General features: G+C 42.5%; 1 pseudogene; it reads left to right on the forward strand.

Moving 5' to 3' along the window:
- Nucleotides 1-7,959: 7,959 nt before the first annotated feature.
- LOC147000830 (annexin-2 receptor-like) lies at nucleotides 7,960-8,488 on the forward strand (annotated as a pseudogene).
- The last annotated feature ends 16,780 nt before the right edge of the window (nucleotides 8,489-25,268 follow it).

Here is a 25,268-nt window from a genome sequence, read left to right on the forward strand (position 1 = left end):
AGGAGGAAAGAATTGAGTATTCTATCTGTGTCCATTCCACCCTTCATCTTTTCCTTTGAGCCACTTTAAGAAGAACACAAAATTTCAGCTTTGTAACAATTTATTAAGAAAGCTGTAAACAAACAAAGGAACAAACACAAACCAGATGGCTGCAAAGACACAACTGCCTCCTGTGTGCCTTTGCTGTAACAGCAGGAGCTGACAGAAGATTCCCTAATTGCAAGTCTTAGCAGGCATCACGGTTCCTGGGCTGCAGACATTCTTAGTGACTTTCTTACTTCTTCTTCTGGCCAAAAGCCCTTTGAAGCCATGCCCAGCAGCCTAGGCTTCTGGGACGGTCAGAAGCAGGATCCTGTTCAGTGCAGTCTCCACCATCACAGGTCACAAGATCCAGCCTTTTCTCCCAAAGCAATCTTGGGGAGGGTTGGTCTGGCTCCTCTGTATCTTTGTCATTGTCCATGTCCACAACTCCTGGGGAAACGTGTGGCTCTCTCTGACTCACACTCTGAAAGATTTCTGTGTCCTTCTTCTTGGCAGAATTCAATCTGCGGTAGGATCTCAGGTAGTCCACGCTCTCAAATACACAAAAGGAGTATAGATCCGAATTGGCAAACCAGCCTTCCTCAGAGCAGTTGCTTTTCTCTTTGCCTAAACAAAGTGTCTCAGACTTGGAACACCTTGTACTCTGGGCTGCCAAGGCTTGTGCACTGGGCAGTGCATGTTCTTCAGTATCTGATGTATCCTTGACAAAACCGGAAAAGGACTGCATCATCTTCTTGGCTTTATCCATGGATCCCTGAGGGTAAGTCCTCCACCTTCTGATTCAGAGAAGAGTCCAGTTAATTAATTGTACTCTATTCTTCTTGACCCCTCCCAAACATTACACAGTGGGAAACTGTTTTAAACCCACAATCCTAGCATCTATTTGAATTGCCTAAAGAGGCAAGCTTCTGCCCAGACTGGTGGCAAAATCCTTTCATCCCAGAACCTATGGGAAAAAAGCTGATCAGACACTGAAGCAGAGGCAGGTGGATCTCTGATCTCAAGGCCAGCCTGCTTCTCAGACCTAGTTTCAGTTTAGCTAGGGATACACAGGAAAACCTACCCTCAAAAATCAAAAGAAGCAAACAAAAAGAAGTGATGTTTCTCAAAGTAAGATGCTATCAGCCTTGATGCAGTTGTCTACAGTTACACAATATAGGTGACTGACTAGACAGGCAATAGGGAAAATGCTAATGGACCATCAAATCTACTTGGGGTGCCTGTTTTGGAAGTAAAATCTTAAATATAATGATCCCTCACTCTCTTTTTCCTGGCAGGGCATTTATTAGAATAACTTACAGGCTGCAGTTGAACTTATTCAGCAAGAGCTGGATAGGAAGCAAAGTCCAAGAATCCAGAAGTTCTCAGTTTCCGAGGCTTGATGTCTCAGCTGGTCTTCAGTAGAAGATGGAATCACACGCAAGGGAGGCTCTAGTGCTAGGGAAGTAATAGACTTGCTAGTCAGGAGGGAGCAGGCAGGCAAAGTGAAAACTTTCTTCCTCTGTGTTCTTATATACACATACAGCTGAAGGTGTGGCCTGAATTAAAGGTGTGTGTTAGCTTCAATGTCTGGATTAAAGCTCAGTGTCTTATGCTAGGTGTGGTGGCTCTCGCCTTTAATCCAAGCACTATGGAATTGAATCAATGAAGTGGATTTCTGTTAGTCTGATTGTCAAAGTGAGTTCCAAGACAGCCAGAGGTATTATAGACAAAACCTGGCTTAAACAACAATCACATTAACAAAGATGTGTGTCTTTCTTGCTTTGCACAGATTCCAGGAAGTTAGAGACCTGCTTTTAGTCTTCGACTTTTCCACCAAGCCAAGTTACCTCTAAGACAGCGATTACTTTCTACAAATTAAGTAAATATCCCTTGCAGGTGTGTCCTCTAATTTTGGATTTTGCTTAATTCGAGATATTGTCAAGGCAACAATTAAGAATATCCACCAGAGAGAAAGTATCTCTGTCTAGACTCGTGGGTGGTGAAACTCACTTTGTAGACCAAGCTGGCCACCAAGTCACACATCTCCCTGTCTCTGCCTCCCTCTTGCTAAGATTAAAGCCCTGTGTCACTAGGTCCTGCCTGGTAATCCTATTAATAGTCCTTTGGTCAGCTGCAGTCCAGAGCAAAGCTACTCCTGTATTCCCAGCAGAGAAATGGTTGTGGGAACACAGGTAAATGTTGAGATGAAGCTTCAGGACTTGGAATCTCCTCTGCATCTACCCTTTCACCTAGCCCACTCATGTTTTATTTCCCCTTATTTAGAGGGTCTTCTCTGCTCTTTGTCCTTTCTAATCGCTGAAAATTCATTCACTTTTTTTTCCTTTACAAAATGCATACTGATGCTATCATTGGTAAAGGCATGCTTTTGGCCTGGCAAGGGTACCAAAGCCTCTGCCCCACCCTACTGCCACCCAATACTGTAGGTCTACAAACTTGGTATTTGCTTGAATGTTATTTGAAGATGCATTCCTCTTGATATGAAAAGATTTTTCCAGGACATCACTGTCCAGGGCACTAGGGCTGTACTGTTTGAGGCGTCCTTCTCATATGAGGTGTCTTTTCTGCAGTTGCTCCATAGCTATGGCCCTGGTGTGTACTTGACCAAAGTGTAAGATATCAGAAAACACTACCTAATGGCTTCTCACTCTTACACACAGTGCTTTGGGCCAGCTTTGCAATCCTTGCCAAGTTCATAGTTCATCTGGCCTCTTGCTTGTCCACACTAGTGGGTGCCACAGAAGGAGCCTGGCCAGAACCATAAAGGGTTCACAGCTCTGAGATGCAATCTTGTGTCTTGTTCACAGTAGAGAGAGTTCAGGTTCCAGCTCTCTACTTTGCTCCAACTCCTGATGGCCACAGGACTTCCTGACTGTCCCTTCTCCAAAATTGACCATATAATTGACCACAAATCAGGTCTCGACAGATACAAGATTGAAATAATGTCAGGCATCCTATCAGATCACCACGGACTAAGGCTGTTCTTAAATGTCACAAAAACATCGGAAAGCACACATACACATGGGAGCTGAGCAATGCTCTACTCAATAATGACTTGGTCAAGGAAGAAATAAAGAAAGAAATTAGGGGCTTTTTAGAATTTAATGACAACCAAGACACATCATACCAAAACTTATGGGACACAATGAAAGCAGTGGTAAGAGGAAAACTCACAGCTCTAATTGCCTCCAAAAAGAAACTGAAGGGAACTTACTTATACTAGCAGCTTAACAGCACACCTGAAAGCTCTAGAACAAAAAGAAGCAACAGCACCCAAGAGCATTAGGTGTCAGGAAATAATCAAAATCAGGGCTGAAGTCAACCAAATAAAAACAAAAAGAACTATAGAAGGGATCAACAGAACCAGGAGATGGTTCTTTGAGAAAATCAACAAAATAGATTAACCCTTAGCCAGACTAACCAGAGGGCACAGAGACAGTATCCAAATTAATAAAAAGAGACAATAATGACATACATCCTAAAATATTTATTCTATTTGTTAAATATTAACAGTTGGAAATATTAAAATCATTTTCTAAAAAAAAGAGAAATGGAGGTATTAATGAATGAACCAATACATTTATTTATAAAGTTTGATAAAGCTTTATCCATGCTTATCCAGTATCAATTTAATGAGTTTGCATGTATCGGGAGGTTCAGTAGGTATATCAACACATCTGGGTCTCAAGATCTTTCCTGCAGCTCTCTGATGACTTAAATACCAGCACGTCCTCTGGCTATCTCTGGTTTGATGCCTAGAAAAAGCCAAGTTAATGTCAAGCATTTTTGGTCATTTTGTTTTTAAGTTCTCAAAATGATGTTTATTTGTTTCCTTCCCACTCAGAAGACAATAAAGGTTTCTTTTGAAGGAGAGAGTTCAGTGGCATGCAGTCCATAACAGCAGGCAGGGTCGGCACAGCAGCAGAAAGAGGAGAACAATTTTTCTCACTGCATGAGCACTTAAGAAATACTAGAAGTGGGCTCAGGATTTCAAACCTCTAAGCCAGTATGAATCTCAGAGGACAGACTCCAGCATCACAGAGAGAAGGCATGACAGCATAAGACAGATGCAGAGGCAGGTGGATTTTGATCTCAAGGACAACCTGGTTGTCAGACCTAGTTTGAGGACACCTAGGGCTACACAGGAAAACCTAGGCTCAAAAACAAAACAAGCAAACAAACAAAAAAAAAGGAGTGAAGTTTCTCAAAGTAAGATCCTATCACTCTGGATGCAGTTGTCTACAGTTAAACATTGTAGGTGACTGACTAGACAGGCAAAGGGGAAAGAGCTAATAGACCATCAAATCAACTTGGGATGCCTGGTTTAAAGAGTAAAATATTAAATATAAGGAACCCACACTCTCTCTCTTTCCTGGAAAGGGATTTATTAGAATTACAGGCTGAGGTCTAGCTAAATGGAAACAACACACTGAGGAGGTGAGGGGCAAGAAGAGAACAAAGGAAAACCACACTGCATTAATCAAGTCTGAGTAAGGACAGGGACCTCCTGCCAGTGTGGGAATCTCTGAGTGAAAACAGAACATCTCACCCTGGCAATGTGATGTTCTCATGTCAGTCCAGCATTCTGCTGGTAGGCATCACTATGGTCAGTTAGTGGTGCTACCTCAGAGCCCGTCTAATAGTTAATAGAAACAGGCTCAAAAAGAAAGTAAAAAAACATCCTTTGCCTGCCACCTAGATCTGTTCGGAAGAAAGGCATCTAAAGATTTAAAATAGGGCTTCCCTAGAGTAAACCAGAATTTGCTGGGCCAAGATTATCTGCTGTACTACTTAATGGCTTGTTAGGATCCCCAGATCATGTGCTCTGCTGGCTAAGAAATCTTGCAGGAAGAGTCAAGATCCTGAGGTTGATCCCTGACTGCATATGGCTAACTTTTAGGTCCTATGGAATCATAGTCAGACAGTGCTGGAAGGTATCTATGGTCCAAATCATTTTACATCAGGCTTGAGCTTGTTTTACTCCTTCACCTGGAGTGGCCTGGTGCTTAGAGCTAGGAATCTGAGCACATATAAAGGAAAAGTGATAAAGTCAACCCACCGCGGGTATATGGAAAAAGGTATCCTGCCACATAGATGCATCATACAAAAACTTGACTGAGCTCTTGACAAGAAACCAGTGTCGTTCAGTGCAAGAAGAGCTCTGGAGAAGACACACACTGCTGGTCCCTGCCAAGGCACTGACACTAGGCATCCCCCATCTGGGCTGAACTGCCAAGGGTGCAAGTTACACAAGCTTGGGTCGCTCTCATTCATGCTGCTGCAGAATTGAAATGAGTCCACCAAGCTATTCAAGACCAGAGAAACTCAGCACTAGAGATCCTGGGAGGATCTGCCTCAGGGAACATTTATTGAGAGCTGACTCTTAGCAGAGAGCAGCTATCATCTCTGCAGCCATCTCAGACTTACAAGTGGTACTTTTCCACCCTGATGAGAGACTTTTTTTTCCTAGCATGATGTTTTTGCAAGAAGCCCACCACAGCTAAACACATTCTGATAAAATCTTATTTTTCTCCTGTACATCATGGACTTGTGGCTAAGTGTCTCCAGCTGCACTTCCCAGTGAGTGCATAAATACCCATAGTTGCCTTCCGATAAAGGAGATATTAGACAGCAGGGGCAGGAGCCAAAGAGGGAGTCCGAACCAGAAACCAAACCATTGTTACCTGGACAGCCAATTTTGCTTCTTAGTCTGGCACTTCTTCACAGCAGGGGCCTCAGAGTTGCCAGCAGTTCCACTAGGGAAGATTATTGGGATCAGCACTGGCACTTTAAGTTGGTGTGAGTGGACATACATATCGCACATACAGTCATAGCGACTTCCTTTGTCTTTGAGACTTCTTTGCTCTGCGTGGTTTCTAAATGGTGAAAATTCCTCCAACTTATATCTTTAGTGGTTGCATGCCAAGTCCATCCCCAACAACAGATTTGTGATGAGGCAAGGTTACCTAGGAATCAGACCTCTGCCCCACAAAAAGACTGGGGGAAATCAGTGTTTGGACCAAATCTCAGTCTTGGCTGTGGTCCTGTGTTGCTCAGATAATGTCAAGGAAAGAACTGGCCAGGTCACCGAAGAGGTGTCCTATTTGGCTGGCCTTCTGTCAGCTGGCCTTCCTCTCTGTGGTGGCCTCCTGCAAGAGGAGGAGGAAACTTCAAGGCTTCTCCTCCCAGCATAAGGGTTTAGCCCACTATTGCAATGCAGGGAAAGACCTTTGTTAGTCTGCCCACTGCTCCTCCAAGCAGAGGCAGGGCACAAAAGGAGCAGGAGCCAAGGAAGGGGTACTAGCCAGAATGAAAAAGGGGTCCATTTGCAGAGTGCCAATTCGGTTTGGAAGCTGTGGGCACTGACGACTTCTGTACACCGGGTGCGCAGCAGAGCTGGCGTTTGGACTAGAGGGGATTAATGATGGTCAGCCCTGGAACTCAGTCTCTGAACCACATTTCCTGGTAGCTGGGAGTTGTCCGACCTGTCAAGTTCTACTTGGCAGTCAATTGTGTGGGGCTGAAATCCGATGGTGATTTCAAACCCCGCACACGTTTTGGTTTCGTGATTTTTACATTTTGTTCGTGGTGATTGTACTTTTGTGTTGGACTGGTATCAGACTCTGCCAGACAGGCTCCAGTGGGATTCTGCGCGAACCCACTGTTCCTATAGCGAGTGAGCAGGTGACAGGATGTGATCCCCAGGGTTTCCCTTTGTTTCCTCAGCCATTGACCTCCCAGTGCTTCTAAACCCTGAAAAACCACTCCTCAGATTCCTTTCCATATGCGAGTTAGTGCAGACGGCCATAGGTAAAGTTACAGTTTTCAGCCTAGCAAGTGTCCAAAGAGCCAAGTTTTCGTTCAGCACTCAGTGGACTATGGACGAAATCCGATGGTGATTACAAACTGCGTACCAATTTTGTTCCTTGGTGCTTTCCTTTGTCGCTAAAAGACAGGCTTCGAAAATTTGTCCGATTTCTTTTTACCTATTTCTTGGCATAGCAATTTGTTTCATTTACCGGTTTATATCCTTTACCCATTTTCGTTTACCTATTTCTTTGGCCTAGAGATTTCTGTGGTTTACCGATTTTTATATTGTACGGGTTTCTTTGGTGGAACAATTTCTTTGGTTTACCGATTTTTTGGCCCAGCGATTTCTTTAATGTAGGGATTTCTGTGGTATAGCAATTTCTTTGGTATAGCGATTTCTTGATGTAGGGATTTCTTTGCTCTAGCGATTTGTTTGGGGTAGGAATTTCGTTGGGGTAGAGATTTCTTGATGTAGCGATTTCTTTGGTAAAGCGATTTCCTTGGTATAGCGATTTCTTTGGTAAAGCGATTTCTTGAGGTAGCAATTTCTTTGCTATAGCGATTTGGATGTGGTAGGAATTTGGTTGATGTAGAGATTTCTTGATGTAGCGATTTCTTTGGTATAGCAATTTCATTGGTATAGCAATTTCTTTGGTATAGTGATTTCGTTGGGGTAGGGATTTCATTGGTGTAGCGATTTCTTTGGTAAATCGATTTCTTTGGTATAGCGATTTTTTTTCTGTATAGCGATTTCTTGATGTAGCGATTTCTTTGGTATAGCGATTTCCTTGTTGTAGGGATTTGGTTGGTGTAGCTATTTCTTTGGTATAGCGATTTCTTTGGTGTAGCGATTTATTTCCTTGGTAAATCGATTTCTTTGGTATAGCGATTTCTTGATGTAGCTATTACTTTGGTATAGCGATTTCTTGATGTAGCGATTTGTTTGGTATAGTGATTTCTTGGTGTAAGAGATTTCTTTGGTGGGGTGTTTCCCAATTTACCCGATCCTGCCCTCCTTGAAAACTATAAATACCCAGCACTTTCAGAAGACTCCTCTGCCTGCACTGGTGCATGCACTGCTGTCCTGGGGCAAGTGCTGCTCAAGGGATGGAGTCGACTTTCTGGTCCTTGCAAGTGAAGCAGGCTTGGGATTCTGTCCCTCAGGTGCAAGAGGCCCAGTCTCCTCTGCTCCCCAGCTTTTCGGAAGACCATGGTCCTTGGCCTCTTCCTTTCTATCCAGTCCTTGGCGTGTTCCCATCCCACAGCTGTGACTTCCTGGAGCAACAGCTTCCATTTTGGATTGGTGACTTCGCCGGAATCTACCCCATGACCAACTCTTGTGGGATCCAGAGGAACTCGGAGCCCAGCATTCCTGACTCTGTGAGCTCTGTCCACAAAGTACAGAGGGAGAAGATAGCCACTCTGGGAACCCAGGAGGACACTGCAGAAGAACCATTCACAGTGAAGATGCAACCCGGGTCCTGTTCCAAAGAGCTCCGCCTTGGCGACGAAGCAAAGGACACTGAGACCAGTGGCAGGAGTAGCTTCAGAGAGTGTCAGCAACCAGTCAGGAGAGACCTGAGAAGTAGACTCTGGACTTTGTAAGGACTCCTCCAGCGCATTCATTGTCCACTAAGCTCCTTGACTGCTGCCTGCTGGCCTTTGGCAGCAAGGAGCCTTAGAGAGCAGCAGGTGCTCTTCTGGTGTTCTAGGTCTGTGTCAAAGAGGATATGTGCCTAAACCTCTCCATTCCCCACAGCCAGCTATGTTCAGTGCAGCACCCCTACTTCCACAATAAAAACACACAGAGATTTGCCTTCGATGGTCCTTGTCATTTTTAAATTGTTTAACAAGTGATTTATAGGGGATTCTGGGTAATGCCCGCCCATTTTCCAAGGCACTGGTTGCAGCTGGGATCGCCTATTTTTAGGATTCATGGAAAGGCCAGGGAGTAGGCAACCACGATTTAACCTGCAGTGGGAAGGCAGATCTGGCTTTAAGCTTTCGGGATTCAGGGAAGGCATGCTCCAGGGCGATAAAACCATACCCCATTGGCTGAAGTCTACCCTTGTTTTCCAAGGAAGTCTCCCGATTTTCCTCTGGCGTGGACTTGTCCGGTGGGCAAGCATCCAAAGATAGCCTCCTTTCGGCTTGAGCCCATCCTTACCATCCTGGACAACTGTGGTTAGTGCACGTGTCTGCTTATCCACACTGGTAGGGGGCTCTCCAGGAACAGGAGCTAAGGAAAGAGTCCTAGCAAGAAGGGAAAAGGTCCACTTGCAGACTGCCAATTCTGCTTTGGTAGCTGCAAGCACTGACGACTTCGTTCCACCAGGGGGCGCAGCGGAGCTGACGTTAGGACTAGAAATGCTTTGTGGTCACAGGAGTTTCTCTTTGTTTTCAGTGACTATTGGCCTCTGGAGGTTTCTAAAAGCTGAAAATTCATCCAAGTTCGATTGTGAATTTCGTGCAGTCAGCCGCTGGTAAAGTTACATTTTCTGACTGAGAACTGTTCGAAGACGTAAGCAGAAGACCTCAGAATTATGACAAATTCGGTTTAAACACAAATCTCGAAAGTAGCAGCTTCCTTACTGTTTTCAGGGTCAGCAGGAACAAGGGCTCAAGTTCTGTTCGGACTTCATTGGCCTTTTCCATCTCCACATGCTTTCCCACTACCTAAGGTCCTGTCGTGCACTTGTCCAGCAGTCAAAACGAAGGGGGTCCGTCCAGCAAACGGACGTTTTTAGCTAGAAAAATTTCCCAATTCATCCTACCCCGATCTCCTCTAAGACTAAAAATACCCACAGTTTGGAACCTGCAGAAGGCTCCTCTGTCTGCACCAGTGCACAGGCTGCTACATGGGATGCTCTCCTCAGGAGGCAAGTGCTGCTCAAGGGGTGGAGTCAACTTTCTGGTCCCTGCAAGTGAAGCAGGCTGGGGATCCCACCCCTGCATTGCAAGAGGCCCAGCCTCCTCTGCTCCCCAGCTCCTTGGAAGACCTTGGTCCAGAGCACTAATAATGGTGCCCTGTCTGCTGGGCTCTCTCTATTCACCAGTTCTGATGTGGTCTCCCTATTATTGCCTTGGCATGCACTTGGGCAGGCGGGCAAGCGGCCAAAGATGCTGGACTGATGGTTTCTCACTTGCACCACTTGGGGTTTAGCCCAGCCCTGTTGTCCTGGATAAGTCCTTGGTTAGTGCACCCGCTTGATTTTCCACTCTGATAGGGGCACAGTGGGAGCAGAGGCCAATGGAAAAAGGTCCATTTGCAGATTGTCAGCTCTGCCTAGTGCCTCCAGTAGGGTGACATCTGCAGGAGGAGCTTCGACTGGACTGTTCTTACCACAAAATATACTCTTTTGCCCAAACAGCTTTACCTGAAAATGTTCATTGCAACGAGTCATTGGTCTGGATTGAGGCCTCTGGTTTCTCCTACAGTGGCAGTACAGGATCCTCTCTGGGGTTCCCCTCAGAACACTGTAGCCCCTTTCTGTGTGCCTTTACAGTATTAACTATATGACTGGCATGACATGGTAGCCAGTCTCTATGCACATTTACAGTTTTTAATGTTATGACTAAAATAATGCTGCATCTGATATCTATGCACTTACCATTTGGTTTAGAGCTATTGATGGTTGGAGTGTTATTTTACCTCTCTGGGAGTTAAGCCTCCAGGGATGGCTGACTACCACTTGCATACCCAATGTTCTTAGAGCCCAGAGAATAAACACAACCCCAGAAATACTTAAACAATGATGTCACCTGCACCCCTATTTCTAAACACTAAGTGATACAACCAGTAAAAGTATACTTTGCACTGGTGAAAGACTCAAGAGGTTGTGGGGATCACATGTGCATAAATTACTGTCCTTCACAAGAAGAATGAAATTGTATGGTCTGCAGAAAGATGTTTGTGCCTGGAGACAGTCACACCCAATGGATGACCAAATCTCCAGATGACAGATATACAATGTCTCTCATTTGTGGGCCCTAGGTTTGCGAGATATATGAAATCATGATTTCCTTTAGCCAAATGAGAGTAGCTGGGTGAAATGGGTGGAGAAAAGTTGGCTAATGAACTCAAGGATGATTGGGAGGCAAGAGAGGAAATAGCCAGAAAAAGAACATATAGTTTGATGAAATTAGCAACACACAAGTCCACATCATCAGAAACAGAAATTTTGTGAATGTATCTGTTACTGGTCCATGGCTATGATAACACAACATAATCAAAATCAAAGCAACCTATGAACATAATCAAAATCAAAGCAACCTGTGAAAGAAGTGGTTAGTTTGGATTATGGTTTCAGTAGGTTAGAGTCCATGGTGGCAGAGAGACGGAATGGCTCAGACTGCTCATATCTTGTTCCACAAGAAGAAGGCAAAGAAAGAGAGAGAGAGAGAGAGAGAGAGAGAGAGAGAGAGAGAGAGAGAGAGAGAGATATCAACTGGAGTCACTTCTTTCCCAAAGATCACACATACACATCTCCAACTAGGAACCAAACATTTAAATATGAGCCTGTGAGGACCTCCTTCCATTAAGCCACAAAGCCACCACAGAATGAATAAATGATAATGGATGGATGAATGAATGAATGAACAAATGAAACAATATATTTAAAAAGAATACAAAGTTTCCATGCTTATCTCTATCAATTAACGCCTGGGTGCATGCATTGGGAGGTGCAGCAGATGCACCACCACATCCGGGTGTCCATGTCTTTCCTGCAGCTCTCTGAAGACTGAAACACCAGCAAGTTCTAGGTTAATCTCTGGTTCCATACCTAGGAAAAGCAGAGTCAATGTCAAGCACATTTGGTCACTTTGTTTTTAAGTTCTAAATATGTTGTTTATTTGTTCCTCCTACCTACAAGGCAAGAAAGGTTTATTTTGGGTGAGAGGATTCAGTCCATCACAGCAGTGTAGGCACAGCAGCAGGAAGAACAACCAGGTGTTCTCACTGCAAGAGCAGTTAAGAAATGCAAGAGGTGGGCCCAGGATTTCAAACCTCTCAACCAGTTTGAATCTCAGGGGACAGACTCTAGCATCACAGACAGAATGCATGGCACCATGAGACAGAAGCATGATAGTCACATTGCTCAAAGTTCTTTCTTTTGTTATGTGGCAGGAAGCAGACCATTGATTTTGCAGCCTAGGGATGCTTATGTGAGAGGATTTCACATGAGGCTCACTGGCTGTCCACTGAGCTCACCTTACTTCCTCTAGAGCCAGGAGTTATCTTCAAGATGCCCTTTCTGCATGGCCTGCTGCAGCTCTGCTCTCAGCCTCCTTCTTTCCTCAAAGCTTCTTTGGCCTCTGCTTGAATGGAGGGCATTGCCATGAGAGTTCAAATTCTCCATGTGAGACCATTCATGTCCCTTAGGATCTGTTATTGCACAGGTGGTCTTCACTCACTTGCTGACCCTCCCATACCTCTCTCTTCCTGAGTGAGTTCTAAGCCACTTTCTCCCTACGTTATCATACTCTGGAACACTTTAGATCTTGGGACATCCCAATGCTACAGGAAACTATCCAGCTTTGATTTGCTTTAAGACACATGTTCTCCTGCACAGCTCATGAGGGAGACAGGAGTCTTGAGGTTGACCCCCAGAATAAATCAACACATTGAAAAAAATAACAGAATAAATTAAATTAAATAATAAAAAGATCCTAAGTAGTTTTGACTTTGTGAAAACTTATAAATAGTTTTTGGGACCCATGAAACAAGTTTCACAAAACCTAGACACATTGTAAACACAACAAAAAGAAATTAACTATCTCTCAAGAGAAGTAATGTAGGAAAATGTGAGATATTTGGATACTTCATGGAAAGTTGCCTTTCTTTATAAAAACTCCTCATTAATGACAGATTGCTACATGGTGTTTTAAATGTTACTTACTTTTTAATTGTTATATCCTCAAAATCATTGTCCTCACAAAATATACCTACAGTATATTAATGACATTTCATTACATGAAATATTATCCTAAATGAATACTATATTATTTTTGAATATTATATTATTTTTTAAATCAAGGATATTCTATGTTTTAAAGAGACCCATTTGTTTTTTATCATATATGTATGAGTGTTTTTACTGTGTGCACGTGGGTTCATAATGTGTGTGCATGGTGCCCACAGAGCCCACAAGAGTGCTTCAGATACCCTAAAATGTGGTGAGTCACTACGTGTATGATGGGACCTAAACCTTGGATCTCTGCAAAAGGTATTTGTACTCTTAACTACTGAGCATCTCTCTCTTCCCCCAGCAAGAGTATTTTAATTTGATGTATTTGTTTATTTAATGCATACTGCTATGTTCCATTCAGTAATTCTGTTAACCAAATGAGTGCCTGGTACCTGCAGATCCCTAAAGAGAGTTTCTGATCCCTGGAACTCATCCAAGAGTATTCTCAACACACAGTTATTATAAGAGTTTTAAAACTCAAGGCTATGAAATGCGGGATATGAAAAATAGATGTTTATTAAATCTATATATTAAGCTTCCTTTTATTGTGCCAATTTCAAAAGACACAATTCCAGCAAATGGTAAAATTCAGATTCTAGAGGATGTTCAGTTTGTAATTTTAGAGTCATTTGATAGACTAACTTGGGACTTTCTTGAGGCTGGCTATATGCAAGAAGCACAATGCTACTATCTGCTTCTTTCAGAAGTATGCTGTCAATTATTTCTCTAAAGAAACAAAATAATGCAGAGGTTGGAAGAAAAATAGGGAGATCATAAATAAAAATGGGAAATAAAGAAATAAATAAATAAAAAAGAAAGTAGGAAAGAAAGCTCTCTCTCTCTCTCTCTCTCTCTCTGTCTATCTGTGTGTGTGTGTGTGTGTGTGTGTGTGTGTGTGTGTGTGTGTGTGTGTGTGTGTAAAATTGATTTTGGAGAAGGAGGATTAAAAGCACTTGAAGATGAAAACCAAATCCTTACAGTGGAAATTTCATCCTAATATAAAGGATTTTTCCAAAAGTCAAACAAAGTAAAGAACAGCACAGAGCTTGTAACTATGTTCAGAAATGTGTACAGAATTTAGGACTTGAGAGTAGGCTGTAGGTACGTTACAAAGAACATACCAGAGGCTATGATATCCAGAGAGGACTTTACAGTCTCTAGTGCACTGCAGGCTCCATGATCTTCTACAACCTAGTTTAGCATCTACAAATGTGGCTTCAGGAAACCTCCATTATTCAGATACACAGTTCCATTCTCAAGTGATCCTGGTCCTTGATCCAGGATGCAGTATCTTGCCTCAAGACACTTGCTTTCACCTGTTGATGGTGCCTCCTGGGACACTATGCTGATCTAGAAAATGGAGACAACCAAGGTCTGAAGGAAAATAGTGTTCTTTGGATTTTTATGTACTACTGTGTAAGGTTAAACAGATAATCCAAGGGAAGCCAGTTTAACAATAAAGTGAATCAATAATGTAAATTCACCCCATGCTTCTCTTGCCTTCATGATCTAAATGAGAAACTGATTCTCCTCATAAAGGCTAAAATTTTCATAAAAATCAGATTTTCAAATTTAAAGTCTATAAATAAATGTTGAATCTGTAAGAACCAATCAACCATGCTCATGATTATTCAGTCTCACTAATGGAGTCTGAAATAGCTCATGTCTCACCCACCACCCTATTCTGACTCAATTTTGTTTGCCCAGACATTTCACAGCCCTCTATCCCAACCTCCAATGTACACACATTTGAGATTTCTTGTCGTCAGTCAACAAAATAATTAACATAACTTAAATTAATAAGAAAGATATAGGTAAAACTTATTTAGAAAATTATGCCAATGAATGTTTGAAGTTTTCCTTGATCATTATCTAACTTTGATGCTAATTTGTGGTTCTGCCTTTAAAAACTTTGTACCTCTGACCTTGGTTTTCACAAACTTTTCAGAGTGACAAAACTGTTCTCTATTTTACCATCAATAAAAAGGACTTAAAACTTTTAGTTGGCTTCACTAACATGGTTGTCTATCATTAATTTCTGGAGTTATCTTTAAGCTCATTCTTAAATAAATATTGAACTTGTACAAAAATATTCATCAATTGAATGAATGACTAATCTATTTAATCTGTAGAGTCAAGCCTTCATGTAAAAAAAAAACCCAAAAACTTTAAACAAAACCTCATTTTTTTTTCAATAAAAAGTGAGTTTTTGAATGAAGAGTCAATCATTTATGAAACAAAAGAACAATAAAAAATTCCACCACTTTATTAAAGTAGTTTCTTCTAATATAAATTCACTTTTTTATACACCACTGAAGTCTCAGCGATGTGACTGCCCAGATGGAGACTGAACAAGGAGAATACCAATAGACACGAAGACTGGAAGTAGGGGAGCCCATGAGGCCTGAGCCTTAGACAAAACAAAAGAAAACAAAAAAACCCAATCAACCAACCAACAACAAAAACAGTCAAGACTGGAAGTCTGAGGTTAGCTGTGCTGTGGTGGTACATGCCTTCAATCTCAGCACTAGGGAGGCAGAGGTATACTTTCTCACTTTCTCTCTTCCTCTCTCCCCCTCTTCCCCTGTCTTACCCCTTCTGTCTCCGTCTCCCAGACCTCCACATAGGGTTTCTCTATGTATCCCTGACTATCCTAGAACTCACTTGGTAGAGCAGGGTAGCCTACTACTTAAAACTCAGCTGCCTATGCCTCCTGAGTGCTGAGATCAAAGGCTTGCACCACACTCCCAGGTGTAGGTTGATCTTTTGAGTTTGATGTCAGCCTGGTTTCCACAGTGAGTTCAGAACATGGAGGACTACACACAGAAACTGTGTCTTGAATAACATAAGCAACACCAACCACAAACACACAAACCAACCTATCAGACAATTAACTAAACAACAAACAAAAAAAGCACCACAAGTAATCTGAGAGCAAGAGAAACCCTCTTTCCCAGGGAAGAGCTGCCAAATTGGTTGCCTAATAAGAAGTACTTAGCCTTGAAATCATGTACACACTAGGGACATTGTGCAGACTAATCAGATTGTATTTGTATATTAGGAATACACACATAAACGCACATATACACACACATACACAGAAACTTACCCACACATGCCCCAAATACAGAAGGAGAGGCTGTGACCACAGGGACACAGAGAAGGGGATGCAGGAAGTGGAAAGTAAGACAGGAAAATATCTATTTAAATTTTAATTTCAAAAGTTCCAAAATTTTAAGGAAAAAAAACTTTTGAGGCAGGCTTGGTGATACACACTTTTAATTCAAGGATCCCTAAGGCAGCAGACGAAACTCATTGAGTGGAAGGCCAGCCTGGATACATAGCTGCTACCACCATAGGGCTATGGAAAGAGAGCGTATCTCAAATAAAAATAAAAACACATTCTTTTTTATTCAGACTAAGTCTTCTAACTAAAGCCAATTTCCTAAATCAATTCTTGGTTGTCTTAAAAGGCAGCATTGTTTGTGGAGAGTGAATGCTTTGAATGAATGTTCATCCTCTGTATTAAACACTGTCCTCTTCCTAGTGAGTGTGTCTGCCTTTTAAGACAGACTCACTGGCCATGATCACAAAGCATATGCATTTTATTTTATAAGGGAGCTTCAAAATCATGTTTACATGAAAACTGACACTTTTTGTTGAAATTTGTACTACGGTATGTTACTGTCTCAAAGAAGAACAAACTTAAGGATTCAATTCAAAGTTTAACTATAGGACAAGGAAGTTCTTAAAGTTTAAAACTTAAACATAGGGTGAGTCTTCCAACACTTACCCATGACCAGTGTTCAATGTCTACACCAAGTGAATTACTTAGTTCCCTCTGAGGTTCAGGATCCTGAATCAGAAGCTGGGTCTTGGCAGAGATGGGATTGATTCTGCTGCTGCACACACCCAGTCTACTTTGCAGCTCCCGTTGGGGAATTCAGTCCCTTTTTCTTGACTAGTTCAAGAGCCCTGCTGGGTGTTCAGTTGCCATACTTCCTGAACAAGGATTGTCCTTCATAACCTGGCCCTCACCAGAGGGGTACCACATCCCTCCAGGTCCGGATACATCCTGGAGTGTGATTGCCCAGTCATGAGAAATCCTGAGTCAAGCAAACAAATAAAAGGTTTTTACTGCGTGGATTGGTGTTGATCTTACTGTCATCCCTTTCTGTATCCCCCATCCACCCATCCACCCACCAGATATCCCGCCCCCCTCCTCCCCCCTCCCACCCCTCCTCACCCCCAAACCCCACCCCCCACCCCCCCTAAGGACTCCATCAATCTGGAATTAACATTCATCCAGGATGGAGATCAAAGTCTCCTAGCTCCCAGGGTCTCAGATGGAAGCCTGGGGGTACTGGGTGGGGTAGATTTTGGTCTGTAAATGGCCACCAATTCCTCTTGGGCTGGGGCTCCAAGTTTCTGCAAGTTTTCTGAGCCTAGCAGGTGCACTTCCACTTTGCTGGATGCAAGAGTTTTTCAGGAGCCAGGGTGGCCCAGTGGAGCACAGCTAGAAAGGAGGGAGCCCAGTTGTGTCAAGACTTGGCTGTGTGTTTTCAGTCAATCCCTGACAGTGGTGGGGAGGCTGCAGAGGAAGCCAGTCCCCCTAAGTCCAGGTTAAGTTTGGACCAGTCCAAAGTTGTCCTCAGGGAACTGTGTCCCAGGTGCTCTGCATCCAGACCAATACCTTCCCCAGTAATCCACCACAGCTCACTATGTTGTCCCTGCATTTTCTGTGTTCTATATCTGCTCAGCCCTGATCTGCATTAGGTTTCTTTTTCTTGGCTCTGTCAGGATCTACATTTCCTCTTCTGCACCCAGGTTTGCTTTCAGTTTTTAGCAATGATACAACTTAAACCGTTGCCCCATCCCACCCCCAGCATGCCTGCGGTTTTTGTGTGTGTGTGTGTTGGGTGGAGGGTTGGCCACCAAGAATTGACTGTGTTTAGCTAGCTGGTAGACTTAAAATACAGAGCCAGCTGGCTGCAGGAGGCCTTGCCCTAGCACACCAAGCTGCTAAGCAAGCACAGCTGTCCTGAACTTTATAATACTGAAAAAATTAACAGAAACTGCAGAAGATGGTAACACAGGAGATCTTAGGTATTTAGCTCCTCCTGCTGAATATTGTGTCTGTGGGGTGGACCCCAGTTACCTGTCTGTGAGGTTGATAGAGCAGGGAGAGCCACAGAGGCTCAGCCTGTTTATGTCCCACCTGGGAAAACTTTCAGCCATGGCCTATGCCTTGCTACCCAGATGTTAGGAGATTTATAACTGGGTGACAGCTGCATTGTGGGCAACTGATTCTTGCAGAGTCCACAGCAATCCTGGCAGCTTGGCTCCTCCCTACTGTCCTGGAAGCAGGCAGTGGAGCTTTCTGTGATAGAGATACTGTCATATTCAAGTGATGACTTTAAACTGTTGTTACTGTAATGAACGAGGTCACAACAAATGTGGAGATAAGCCACACAGAAGGGCATGGCAGAACCTCTTTACACAAGATACATTGGTTGCATTGAGCAGGAAAACCCCAGCTCTTTCTGTTACAAGAGTAGGTGTGTGTAAACAGAAACAGGATGTGAGAGCTGCAATGAGAAAACTGGAAGCAGGACTAAAATTCACATAAGGACCTTAGGGCTGGAGGCATAGACTCAGGACCACCACTGCAGGGTTGGCTGTAGCCTGAGAGCTGAGTCAGGAAAGGGAGGAGAGGAGTTTATACTCTGCATAAAGGCCATGGCTGGAGAGAAAGTGGGAGAGACCACAGCAACTCACACCAGCTAAACACACACACACACACACACACAACACAACACACTACAGTGGACTTTGGATAATAAGTCACTTCCTTTATCATTGTGAAAAAGGAGGCTGGCAATGGTCCTTCTGCCCTGCACTCAACATTCTGGTCATGGAGGGAGATGTTGGCAAACTGCATCAGAAATGTAATGGGAGGTCTTCAGTGTCTCCACCTTAGGAAAGAAACAAATACAGTCATCACAAATACATTCTTCTCTCTTCAGCCTTCATAGTAATTCTCTTAAATTGGCAGTGAATTGGAGGGGACGAGCATAGGTTAAAACTATCCCGGATATAAAGAGAAACGCTCCTTCATTGTTGGTGGGATTGCAAACTTGTACAACCACTCTGGAAATCAGTTTGGCGGTTCCTCAGAAAATTGGACATAATACTACCAGAGGATCCAGCAATACTTCTCCTGGGCATATATCCAGAAGATGTTCCAACCGGTAAGGACACATGCTCCACTATGTTCATAGCAGCCTTATTTATAATAGCCAGAAGCTGGAAAGAACCCAGATGCCCCTCAACAGAGGAATGGATACAGAAAATATGGTACACTTACACAATGGAGTACTACTCAGCTATTAAAAGGAATGAATTTATGAAATTCCTAGGCAAATGGATGGACCTGGAGGGCATCATCCTGAGTGTGGTAACACAATCACAAAGGAACTCACACAATATGTACTCACTGATAAGTGGATATTAGCCCAAAAACTTAGGATACCCAAGATATAAGATACAATTTGTGAAACGCATGAAACTCAAGAAGAATGAAGACCAAAGTGAGGACACTGTGCCCCTTCTTAGAATTGGGAACAAAACACCCATGGAAAGAGTTACAGAGATAAAGTTTGGAGCTGTGACGAAAGGATGGACCATCTAAAGACTGCCATATCCAGGGATCCATCACATAATCAGTTTCCAAACGCTGACACCATTGTATACACTAGCAAGATTTTGCTGAAAGGACCCAGATATAGCTGTCTCTTGTGAGACAATGCCGGGGCCTAGCAAACACAGAAGTGGATGCTCACAGTCAGCTAGTGGATGGATCACAGGGCCCCCAATGCAGGAGCTAGAGAAAATACTCAAGGAGCTAAAGGGATGTGCAACCCTATAGGTGGAACAACATTATGAACTAACCAGTATCCCAGAGCTCTTGACTCTAGCTGCATATGTATCAAAAGATGGCCTAGTAGGCCATCACTGGAAAGAGAGGCCCATTGGACTTGCAAACTTTATATGCCCCAGTACAGGGGAACGCCAGGGCCAAAAAGTGGGAGTGGGTGGGTAGGGGGGGAGTGTATTGGGGACTTTTTGGATAGCATTGGAAATGTAAATGAGAAAAATACCTAATAAAAAAATTAATTCAAAAAAAAAATCCAGCACACGCAAAAATAATACATCATAACTAACTTGTATGTATGTCCCAAGAACACATGGATCATTAGACAATCTATAAATGTAAGTTACCTAAAAATGTGTTAAAGAAGGAAACAATGTCATCATCTCAGCAGATGTAGGATAAAATGTATTAGTAAATTAATCATTTTAAAACAAAAAAAATAATTTTCACATATATAAGGCATTTCATATGAATATGCAAAAGAATACTACATTGGGGTTTCATTGCTGTGAAGGAAGAGACCATAACCATGGTAACTCAGAATTATATTTGATTTTACTATTATTCTGTTTTATTTATACACTTTACATCCCACTCACTGATTCCCCCGCCATGGTCACACCATCCCACAATTCTTCTTCCCCCCCCCTTCTCCTCAGGCAGGTGAGGGATCCTGGTTATCCCAACCCCCACCCCCAGGCACTTCAAGTCTCTGAGAGGCTAGGTGCTTCCTCTCCCTCTCAGGCCAGACAAGGCAGCCCAGCTAGTAGAACATATCCTAATTATAGGCAACAATTTTTGGTAAAGCTCCCACTACTCAGATGTCCAGGACCAACACACATCTGCTACCTATGAGCAGGGAGGCCTAGCTCCAACCAGTATATGTTCTTTGGTTGGTGGTTCAGACTCTGATAGCCATAAGGGTCCAGATTAGGTGACTCTGTTGGTGTTCCTGTAGACTTCCTATCTCCTTCAAGGACTACAATTCTTCTTTCTATTCTTCCATAAAAATCCCCAACCTCCACTCACTATTTGGCTCTGGCTGTCTGAGTCAGCTGCTGAGGGGAGCCTATCAGAGGACAATATGCTCCTGTCTGCAAGCATAACAGAGTATCAATAATAGTGTTAAGGATTGTTGCTTGCCCATGGGATGGGTCTCTAGTCGGGTTGGTTATTGGTTGGGCATTCCCTCAGTCCATGCCTGCATTACTTATAGACAGGATTCATTTTGGGTTGAAAGTCTGGTGGATACTTTGATGTCTCTATTGCTCCCTTGGGTTTCTTGTCTACATACAGGAAGTGTACCAATGCATTCAAGAATATTTCCCACTTTCTCTTCTATGAGGTTTAATGCACAAGGTTTTATATTGAGGTCCTTGGTCCACTTGGACCTAGGTTGTGCACAGGGTGATAAGTATGGATCTATTTTCATTCTTCTACATTTAAACATCCAGTTAGTTCAGCAGAGAAGTTTTTATTTATCCATTTTATGGCTTGGGCTTCTTTGTAAAATATCAAATGTTCATAGGTGTACTGGTTTATTTCTGGGACTTTGACTCAATTGCATTGGTCAATGTGTGTTTCTGTACCAATACCATGCAGTTTTTTATCATTGTTAATCTATAGTACAAGTTGAGATCAGGGACAGTGATTTTTTCCTAATGTTCTTTTATTGTTCAGGACTATTTTGGCTATCTTGGGTTTTTCATTTTTCTATATTAATCTGAGAATTGATCTTTCAAGGTTTATAAAAAATTTTTCTTTGAATTTCAACTGGGATTACATTGAATCTGTAGATTCCTTTTGGTAAGATGGACAGTTTCATTATGTTAATCCTATCTATCTATGAGCAGGGGAGATCTTCCATTTTCTCATATCTTCTTCAACTTCTTTCTTCAGGGACTTGAAGTTCTTGTCATACAGATCTTTTACTTGCTTAGTTAGAGTTACAACAATATATTTCTTTCTAGGCTCATTTATCAGGAGGGCTACTGACATCTTTGAGTAAATTTTATATCCAGTCACTTTGCTGAAGGCATTATCAGCTGTAGACATTCTCTGGTCAAACTTTTGAGATTGCTTCCAGATTCTATTAAATCCTCCACAAGTAGCAATACTTTGATTCCTTCCTACTCAATTTGTATCCTTTTGATCTCCTTTTGTTTTCTTATTGCTCTGGCAAGAACTTCAAGTACTACATTGACTAGATAGGGACAGAGTAGGCAGTCTTGTGTTATCCCTGATTTAAGTGGAAATGCTTACATTTCTCTCCAGTTAATTTGCTTTGGGTTATTGCCTTGCTGTATATTGCATTGATTGTGCTATGTATGTGCCCTGTATCCCTGGTTTCTCTAATATTTGATAAATGAAGTGATATCACATATTATCAAAGATTTTTACAGTATCTACTGAGATAATCATGTGATTTTTTAAAATTTCAGTTTCTTTATATGATAGATTACTTTGATAGATTTTCTTATACTCAATCGTCCCTACATCCCTGAAGTAAAGCTTACTGGATCTTGATGGATGATTTCTATGATGTGTTCCTCCGTTCACTTTGTGAGACTTTTATTGAGTATTTTTGTATCAATATTTATTAAAGATATTGGACTGACATTTTCTTACCTTTTTGAGACTTTGTGTAGTTTAGGTATCTAGGTTTATGTGACTTAATAGAATGAGATTGGCAGTGTTCTTTCAGTTTATATTTGGTGGAATAGTATGAAGAGTACTGGAATTAGCTCTTCTTTGAAAGTCTAGTAGAATTCAGCATCAAAGCCATTTGGCCCTGAGTTTTTGTTTTAGCTTTTGTTTTTGTTTTTTTCTTTTTTGACTTTTAATGACTGCTTCTATTTCTATCAGTCATCATCCATGTTGATTCAGCAGAAGGGTTTCCCAACGTGCTCAAGGTTACTCCCTGTGTGCTGGTTATCTGAAGGCACAGCACACAAGAGAACAAGGAAGCCTAAGATCCACTGAGGACTTCCTTTGAAATGAACCACCAGTTAGTCCTGTAACCATCAGTAGGAAACAATGGAGTATCCTCATCTGTGTCCACTTCACCCCTTATCTTTTCCCTTGGGCCACTTTAAAAACAATACAAATTTTCAGCTTTTTAACACTTTTATTAAAGAAAGCTAAGCAAACAAACACACACAAAACCCAGATGGCTTCAAAGACACAACTACCTTTGTGTGCTTTTGCTGTAACACCAGGAGTTGACAGAAGATTCACTAATTGCAAGTCTTAGGAGGTATCAGGACTCCTGGGCTCCAAGCAGAGTTCTGGGTGGGTTTTTCACTTCTTCTGGCCAAATGAGCTTTGAAGCCATGCCCAGCAGCCTAGGTGCCTGGCACCATCAGAAGCAGGATCCTCGTCAGGGCAGTCTCCACCATCACAGGTCTCAACTTCCAGCCCTTTCTCCCTGAGCAAGCTTAGTGAGGGTTGATCTGGCTCCTCTGCATCTTTCTCTTTCTTATTGTCCACATCTCCTGGAGACACTTGTGGCTCCCTCTGACTCTCACTCTGGAAGACCTCTGTGCCCTTCTTCTTGGCAGAATTCAATCTGCGGTAGGATCTCAGGTAGTCCACGCTCTCAAATACACAAAAGGAGTATAGATCCCAATCTGCAATCCAGCCATCCTCAGAGCAGTGGCTTTGCTCTTTGCCTAAACAAGTTGTCAAAGACTTGGAACACCTTGTACTCTGGGCTGCCAAGGCTTGTGCACTGGGCAGTGCATGTTCTTCAGTATCTGATGTATCCTTGACAAAACCGGAAAAGGACTGCATCATCTTCTTGGCTTTATCCATTGATTGCTGAGGGTAAGTCCTAGACCTTCTGTTTCAGAGAAGAATCAAATTAATTAATTGTACACTATACTTCGTGACCCCTCCCAACCATGACACTGTGGGAAGCTGCGTTTTAAACCCACAATCCTAGCATCTATTTGCCTTACCTAAAGAGGCAAGATTCTGCCCAGTCTACTGGCAAAATCTTTTCATCCCAAATGTAAGGGAAAGAAGCAGATCAGATACAGAAGCAGAGGCAGGTGGATCTCTGATCTCAAGGCCAGCCTGGTTGTCAGACCTAGTTTCAGATCAGGCAGTGCTACACTTGAAAAGCTAGCCTCAAAAATCAAAACAAGCAAACAAAAAGGAGTGAAGCTTCTCAAATTAAGATGCTATCAGTCTAGTCTTGATGCAATTGTCTATAGTTAAACATTATAGGCGACTGACTAGACAGGCAAAGTGCTAATGGACCATCAAATATACTTGGGGAGCCTGGTTTAGATAGTAAAATATTAAATATAATGATCCCTCTCTCTCTCTTTCCTGGAAGGTGATTTATTAGAATGACTTACAGGCTGCAGGTGAACTTATTCCTCAACAGCAGGATAGGAAGCAAAGTCCAAGAATCCAGAAGTTCTCAGTTCCTGAGGCTGGATGTGTCAGCTGGTCTTCAGCAAAGGATGGAGTCACACACAAGTAGGCTCTAGTGCCAGGGAAAAAATAGACTAGCTAGCTAGGAGAGAGTAAGCAAGCAAAGTGAAAACTTTCTTCCTTTGTGTTCTTATATAGGCCTCCAGCTGAAGGTGTGGCTGAATTATAGGTGTGTGTTCCTATTTCAATGTGTGGATTAAAGCTCAGTGTCTTCTGCTAGGTGTGGTGGCTCACGCCTTTAATCCATGCATGGAATTGAATCAAGGAAGTGGATCTCTGTGAGTAGTCTGCTCTACAAAGTGAGTTCCAGGACAGCCAGGGGTAATATAGACAAACCCTGGCTTATAACAACAATCACATTAACAAAGATATGTGTCTTTCTAGCTTCACATGCTGATTAGAGGCAAGTGTCTTTCAAACTCAAAAAGATTTATATTAAAGACAAGTCTTCCTATCTCAAAGATATGGATTACTTTCTACTAATTAAGCAAAAGATACTTACAGGTGTATCCTCCAATTTTGGATTTTGTTTAATTTGAGATCTAATTAACTTGACAACAAGGACAGAGAATGTTTCTATGTGTTACTTTGGATGTTGTGAAACTTACTTTGTAGACCAAATTATATAACAAGTTAAAGATCTCCCTGCCTCTGCCTCCCTTGTGCTGAGATTAAAGGCATGAGTAACTGTGTCCTGCTTGGAAATCCTTTGGTCAGCTGGAGTCCTGCTAATCCTGTATTCCCACCAGAGAAGTGGTTAGGGGAAACAGCTAAGTGTTGAGATGAAGCTTCAGAACATGGAATCTCCTCTCCACCTACCCACACCAACAGCCCACTTTTTTATGCATGCATTTGAGATTAATGCAAATAACATTTGCATCCTCTATTCTCTGTGTCTGGACAAAAGGCATGCAGGGGTCTGCTTGGACAGCTGTGCTCTAGGCTGGCCTGGACTGGAGTCATATTTGGAGTGAAGCAAACAGCAAGACTGGAAAGCAGTTTCTTAAGGGACTGTCCAAATAATTTGGTATCAAAGTTGAATGGGGGATTATCTTGAAACTCATAGTTCA

This window comes from Mus caroli, unplaced genomic scaffold (genome assembly GCF_978045245.1).
Source record: "Mus caroli unplaced genomic scaffold, Mus_caroli_1 scaffold_15, whole genome shotgun sequence".
Classification (NCBI taxonomy): domain Eukaryota; kingdom Metazoa; phylum Chordata; class Mammalia; order Rodentia; family Muridae; genus Mus; species Mus caroli.